Below are 7,322 nucleotides of genomic sequence, written 5' to 3'. Positions count from 1 at the left end.
GATATTATCGATAAATTGTGAAAATAGCTGTATCAATAAATTGACAATAATTGCTGTATGAATTGACACCACATTCAAGTATGTAGTTAAGAGGTAACATTCTTTATCCCAAACAGTTGAGGTTCGTTCTCGGAACGGCTGATGCCTTTCTGATATCCTGATTATCCTCTCCTTTTAGGGGGGTTGGATTCCGGGGCGAACTTTATTTTAAACGGATAATTTTCGTTCTTGGAACGGCCTTCTTTCTCCTATCCTGTCTTTCTTCTCTCTTTGATTTTGGGACGATAAGACCTCGAAAATTAGAGTTTTCCCTATCAAACCTCTTGAAAAAACCTTGCCTTGAATGGTAAATTTTTCTTGAAACTTGGAAAGGATAATGTGGTTTTTACCTCTTGAGAGAGAGAAAAAACACACTTGCCTTGCCTTCAATGGTAAATCTCTATTGCAAACTTGGAAAGGACATGTGGTTTTTCTGTCTTCAAGAGTGACGTATCTGGTTTTTGCAATGTGCATATGAATAACGTCACAAGATGATTGGTACCTATCTCAAGAACTGCCCACCTACGTCACCCAGTATTTATTTTATAGTCATCTGCCTGAGGGATTACCAATGAAAGAAATGGTTTGCAATAGTTTGAATTTTAATCGAATTCGATCCATTTGTTTTATCCATTTTTTTCCCTCTTCATTGAGAATTTTTTTTTTCTAGGGTGCCGGCAGCCCAATCGGGTGACTGGGTTCCGGCACTCTAATACTGAACTCTATGTCGGGAAGCTCGACACTATAATATATTATGTAGCATTCCAACAGCCTAAATCAGGGGAAGTAACCCAATAATAAGCAGTTCTTCCACCCTGAACTTGTGGCACCCCTGTCACCCTTTTTTTTTTTTTTTTTTTCTCAGTGTAAACTTTATGGGAAAACTTTGAGCTACATCTTTCTAACTCCCCATGACTGCACTTGACGTGATCGTAGTGTAAAAACAGCTACTTTATAAAAACATCTTATTTGACCAATCACGTGCTTCGTGCTCCACATGTCATTCTTTCCCTTTTCTTCCTTGTCTACAGAAACTCAAGGGAACATTCTGTCCAGATATCAACGTGCATGTTATTGCCGCCACGCAGTGTTGTCAGATGGCTTCAGTGAAATTATACTAGATTCGTGCTAAAATTATACTAAAATTTGAAAAATTATACTAAATCACTCAAAACGACCGCGGACCGCGAAATTCAAAAAATCTTAGTACTTTTGGTCTATGGAAGTTAAGCAACGTCGAGCGTTAGTAATTGGACGGGTGACCGTCCTCTTGTCGGTTGCGGTGCTCTTTGATACTATCAATATTTTGGGCCCTGTTTCATAAATAAATTGATGCTATCGATATTTTAGGGCCTGTTTCATTATTATTATTATTATTATTATTTTTTTTAATTCACCGGTCGCTGCGAAAAAAAAGGTTTTTTCCGTCATGATAGATTCTTACAAATTATACCAAAAATTATACTAAAAAATATCTAAAAAAGTCTGATACTAAAAATTATACTAACAGGTTCAAATTATACTAAATTTAGTATAAATTATACTGATCTGTCAACACTGTATTGGGTTGTTGTTGTTGTTGTTGCTGATAGTGACAATGGGGGTGGGGGTACTGTCACCTGATCATAAATCAGCTGGTTCCTTAGATACACTAGATTAGGGACCGTTTCAACGATTTCGTTCACACACTTCCCGGTTTCTACGGCATTATGGATCTCGATTTGTTCGTGGTAAAGAATGTCCCGGAAGTGCGAGCCTACCCAAAGCATTTTATGTTCGGCCTTGTTAAGATCGTGACCGGTTTCGAGAATGTGTTGCGCGAAATTTGATTTTTCGGGTTTGTTGTTACGCGCCGCGGCAAAGTGTTCGGTAATGCGGGTTTTTAGACTACGTCTCGTCATTCCCACATACATGCATCCACACTCACAACGTAGGCTGTATACTCCACTGAGCTCATCCGGTGGTATAATGTCTTTCCTTGAAAATAGAGATCTTAATGTTGGGCTGCTAAAGGCTGGGATGCAGTTATATTTCATAAGAGTGGGTTTTAATCTATTTTCCAGGCTTCTGATGTACGGTAGCTTTACGTACCTAACGGATGGTGGACTGGTTTTGGTGTATAAGGTCTGGTTGAGCTTATGTTTCACTGTACTATTGAAGACTTTCCTCATTTTGAAATCTGTGAAGCCATTGTTGCGTCCTGATGGGATAATGTTCGTTCTCGGAACGGCTGGCTTTCTCCTATCCTGTCTTCCTTCTCTCTTCGATTTCGGGACGATAAGACCATAGATGTTACAGTTCCCTCTGTCAAACCTCTTAATAATAAAAAAAATAAAAATAATAAAAAAAAAACTGAAAGTATAGAAGCCGAGTTTTGCTATATTAGAGCTTACATCACAATGAGGATGTAATGGAGCCACTCACCAGACCTGAGTTTCTTGAAATGGTTACTGGATGCAGAGTTGTTTGAGTTGGAAAAAAGGTGTTTTTTTTTATAAATAAAAACCTTGTTTAAATAAAAAAAAAAAAAAAAAAAAAAAAATACAACATAAAAGAGAGTAAGATAATAATAAAAATAAAAAGTAAGAAAATACAAAATGAAATATTGTAAGAAGTATTGTAAGAATATAGGTACAAAATGAAATATTGTAAGAATTGTAAGAATTTAAGTAAATAAATACTCTATGTACCTTTAGTCTACCTCTTTAGACTATGTACTTTTATGTATACCTACCTACCATTGCAAATATTCTATGTACCTATAACATAGGTACATAACCTATATACCTATGTACATACAAACTTGAATCAGAAGTGCACAATCGAGGAAAAATGGGATTGAAATTCATGGGAACTTGCTTGTGCCCACACCTATACTGGTATTTATCGTGTCCTAATGTACGTCATGGTCATGGTCATGGGTAGATCCCGAATGAAATTGGGATGGCTATAAGTGAAAGAAGTTGAACGTCATGGTTCAAATCATTCTGTGAATCTGGTGAGTGTACTTTACTGAAAAGTGATGGTCACGAAAGCAAATATTCTGGCATTCTTGGCAAATAGGCATTCTTTGTACGTCACCACAAGTAAAATCAAAATTAATCAAATCATGAAGGCTTTACGACAAATCGTTCTTGAGATATTTTGTTCACAACTTTCTACTTTTTCCCATTTAAACCTGTAGTACGTAACGTACAGACCATTGGCTAAAAAAACTTTTTTGTTCTACTTTTTCCCATTTAAACCTGTAGTACGTACGTACGTAACGTACAGACCATGGGCTAAAAACCACTTTTTTGAATCAGGGGATCCCAAAACGGATATTTCCAACCATTTCCCGATTTTGAAAATTTGGACCGATTGCAATACTTTCATTACTACCTAGTATAGCTCCGCTATACTGTAGTAATAGAAAGTAAAAAATGTAATGAGAAAGTATAGAAATCGGTCCAAATTTTCTCGGGGACTGTGAGGAAATATTATTGTATCTGTCTATCCGTGTTTCTTTAGCCCAACTCGTTTAATCGCTATGGTCATATCCTCCAAATTTCCAGCTCCCATGGCGTAGTGGTCACTGCGCTCGCCTTGCACGCGGGAGACCCGGGTTCGATTCCCGGCGGGGTCAAGAAATTTGTATCATGCAAATGATTGATTCCGTGACTGGCCGTTACGGGGCCCACTCAGCCTCGTGAGGAAAATGACTCCGTGACTGGATGTTGCGGGGCCCACTCAGCCTCGTGAGGAAAATGAGTAGCTATGACATATAAATGCGTATAGCGACCGGTGACAGCATGGTAGGTAAACATTGGATTTTAGGATTATTGAGATATTGGGAAAAATCCTACAATGCTGCAGTGAGCACCAAAGTTGTGATATAATAACACAAAGAAACTGCATTTACATTTACATTTTTAGGATGGAATGTGATAAATTCAAGTAGTCACCCTTAGTACTTTTTTGAACAACCAATAATAATAAATAGAAAGTAAAAAGTAAAAAAAAAAAAAATCATCAAAATTGGTAGGACCGTTTTTGCGTGATTTTTATGAACATCAGCAATAGCCAGCCATTTTTAAGTAATAATAGTGCTTGTATCATGGACACTCGTTGCTTTAAGTTGAAAGTCCAGAAGAGGTTAGGTAGTAGTAGTAATAATAATAGTGCTTATTTATACTGCTCGCATAGGACTGAAAAGTCCCTTTACTCCAGCAGTAGGCTACTACTATTATTGTGGTCAAATTCTCAAATTATATTGAGGATAAAATTCCATACCTCGGCTGGGATTGAACCCTCGTCCTCCTGTTTACCAGGCGAACGCCTTGACCACTACACCACCACCAAGTACTGTTTAAACCCTTTCTGGTAAATCAGCGGCGATTGCACTGAAGTTAAGAAACGTTGCGCTTTGTTAGTATCCGGACGGGTGACCATCTGCCATCTGGGCAATGGCGTTCTGCTGGATTTTCCTACTGTTTAAACCCTTTCTGGTAAATCAGCGGCGATTGCACTGAAGTTAAGAAACGTTGCGCTTTGTTAGTATCCGGACGGGTGACCAACTGACCATCTGCCATCTGGGCAATGGCGTTCTGCTGGATTTTCTAGCATCCACTCAGGCTGGGTGAAGTTAGTGTGCGGAGGCGGTTGGCTTGTTGACGAATGGAGGATAAAGCCCCGTCTCAAGTAGGTATTTTTTCAGCCTTTTAGCATGTGATTTTTAGTAACACGGATTCAAAAACGGATTATTTGTAATTTAGTACCTATCCTGGGGGGGGCGTGCAATCGTGCATGCCTTTGTTCCGGGTAAAAATCGGGAAATCCGTATTTTTTCACCATTTTGCTAGTTTGTACCGTATATGTCGAAAAAAAAGTTGGCAACCCTACTACAGACCTTTAGTATTCAAAGTACCTACCAATGTGCATGAATGGCCGGCTTTACACCCCCACTTTTCAACCACTGAACCACCCTGTCAATAATGACAAGATGACGTCACAATCTACATTGTAAGCTATGGTAATTTCATTTGAACTGGTTCTCTGTATACATTTCTAATAGACCTTGCACCTTGAACTTGGGAGTGTGATAGTGTGAACCATCTGGTTTTTTAAATAAAGATAATGTTGGTTGTAAATGAAGATATTTTTTTTTGTTATGCCAGTAAAGTTTTTTTAAAGGAAAAAAAAAAGTTTTTTTTTTTTTTCCTCATTAATACTTTATCCATCTAATAGTTAAATAAAGATAAATGCTGGTTTTAAATGAAGATAAAAAAGTTTTTTTTATATACTAAAAATGCTTTTGGGTGAGTACTGAGTAAAAACACTTGGCTTTATATGTTTTACGTATATTACATGTTTACGTATTATATATTACATTAAATATACGTAAAACATATAAAGCCAAGTGTTTTTACTCACCCCAAATCATTTTTAGTGTTTGAATTGTTTTACCAAGTGTGTGTACAAACAAATAGGTAAGTTAATACAAACTTATTCCTTTGATGTTTTTTATGCCATTAATGTTGATTAGACATAATCTTATGTAACCCGATTACCCGATAAGTTTACTCACCCAAAATCATTTTTAGTGTTTGAATTGTTTTACCAAGTGTATGTACCAACAAATAAGTTAATACAAACTTATTCCTTTGATGTTTTTTATGCCATTAATGTTGATTAGACAACATAATCTTATGTAACCCGATTACTCGATATGTGTAACTTATGGACACGCTTTTTTTTCATTATAAATGATAGTAGGAAAATGTTTACAATAAGTATTGTGATTCAACTGATTCCACAATCAAGTTGTAGTTGTAGAATTGTAGATCATTGTTACGTGTATGGATGGTTTGCTTGGCTTGATGAGTTATCTTTTTATCTCTTTATCGATAGTGATTACGAATTGTATAGGTAGGTATCTATTGTAGGTATAGTATAGTAGGAAAATGTTTACAATAAGTATTGTGATTCAACTGATTCCACAATCAAGTTGTAGTTGTAGAATTGTAGATCATTGTTACGTATATGGATGGCTTGCTTGGCTTGATGAGTTATCTTTTTATCTCTTTATTTGTTATCTTTTTATCGATAGTGATTAGGAATTGTATACGTATCTATTGTAGGTATAGGTATGTGTTTTTCTTGACATGATTATCTTGTTCTGTTTTTAATATGATAATTTGATAACTAACTGTAAGATCTTTATCTACATTCTACATCAAAAAATATGTAGGTACGCATGTACCTATTTATATCTACAAATCTACACATACTATACGTAGGTAGGTATCTGGTTTGATAAGTGGACAATGTGATAGCTAAAGATATCTATCCACAAGCATAAACATCGGATTTTTTTTTTTTTTTTACTTTCTATTACCTACCTATTAGGTACCTACTAAAAAAAGGAAAAGAAGAATAAGTAAAACCATGTAAAAATAAAAATGTAATGAGAAAGTATAGAAATCGGTCCAAATTTTCTCGGGGACTGTGAGGAAATATTATTGTATCTGTCTATCCGTGTTTCTGAGGAAAATGAGTAGCTATGGCATATAAATGCGCATAGCGACCGGTGCCAGCATGGTAGGTAAACATTGGATTTTAGGATTATTGAGATATTGGGAAAATCCTACAATGCTGCAGTGAGCACCAAAGTTGTGACATAATAACACAAAGAAACTGCATTTACATATGGTCCAAATTTGGTAGGGGTTCCTGTCTCAGAAGGAATCGCCTCCCCGAAATACGGAGCACCTAAACATATTTATTTTTCTCTAAGCTCCAAGCTAATCCCTATATTCGGCATGGGTAAACACACAACTTTACTTACCTCTGACAAAAAATCAGACGAAGAAATTTCAGCACCAATGAGCAACCAAACAAATGACCAATATAGTAAATCCAAAAACTGCGAAGAGATTCACAAAAAACACAGAATTAGAAAGATATTAGTGACACTTCACAGATTAAAAAGAAAATTAAAAAAAAAAAGAAACTGATGAGTTATCCCTAGAAAATAGAAAATGATCACAAAAAGTTAGTAAAAAAAAAAGAAGAAGAAATTTTACAGTTCTCAAAACTTTTTCTCTTTTGCAGTTTGGGCAAAAATATCCAAAACACAATATTGACAAGTACCTACCTACCTGCCAAAAAACAAATGGAATATCAAATTTGCAAAATCGGAAAAACAAATGGAATAGGTATCTAATTCGCAAATTCGGAAAAAAAACTTGTTCTTTATTTTTCCACACGGTCTGTTTACAACGAAGTCCGAATGCAAATTGGTG

Source organism: Diaphorina citri, unplaced genomic scaffold (assembly GCF_000475195.1).
Source record: "Diaphorina citri unplaced genomic scaffold, Diaci psyllid genome assembly version 1.1 scaffold1891, whole genome shotgun sequence".
Classification (NCBI taxonomy): Eukaryota; Metazoa; Arthropoda; class Insecta; order Hemiptera; family Psyllidae; genus Diaphorina; species Diaphorina citri.
Note: the sequence above shows the minus strand (reverse complement) of the source record.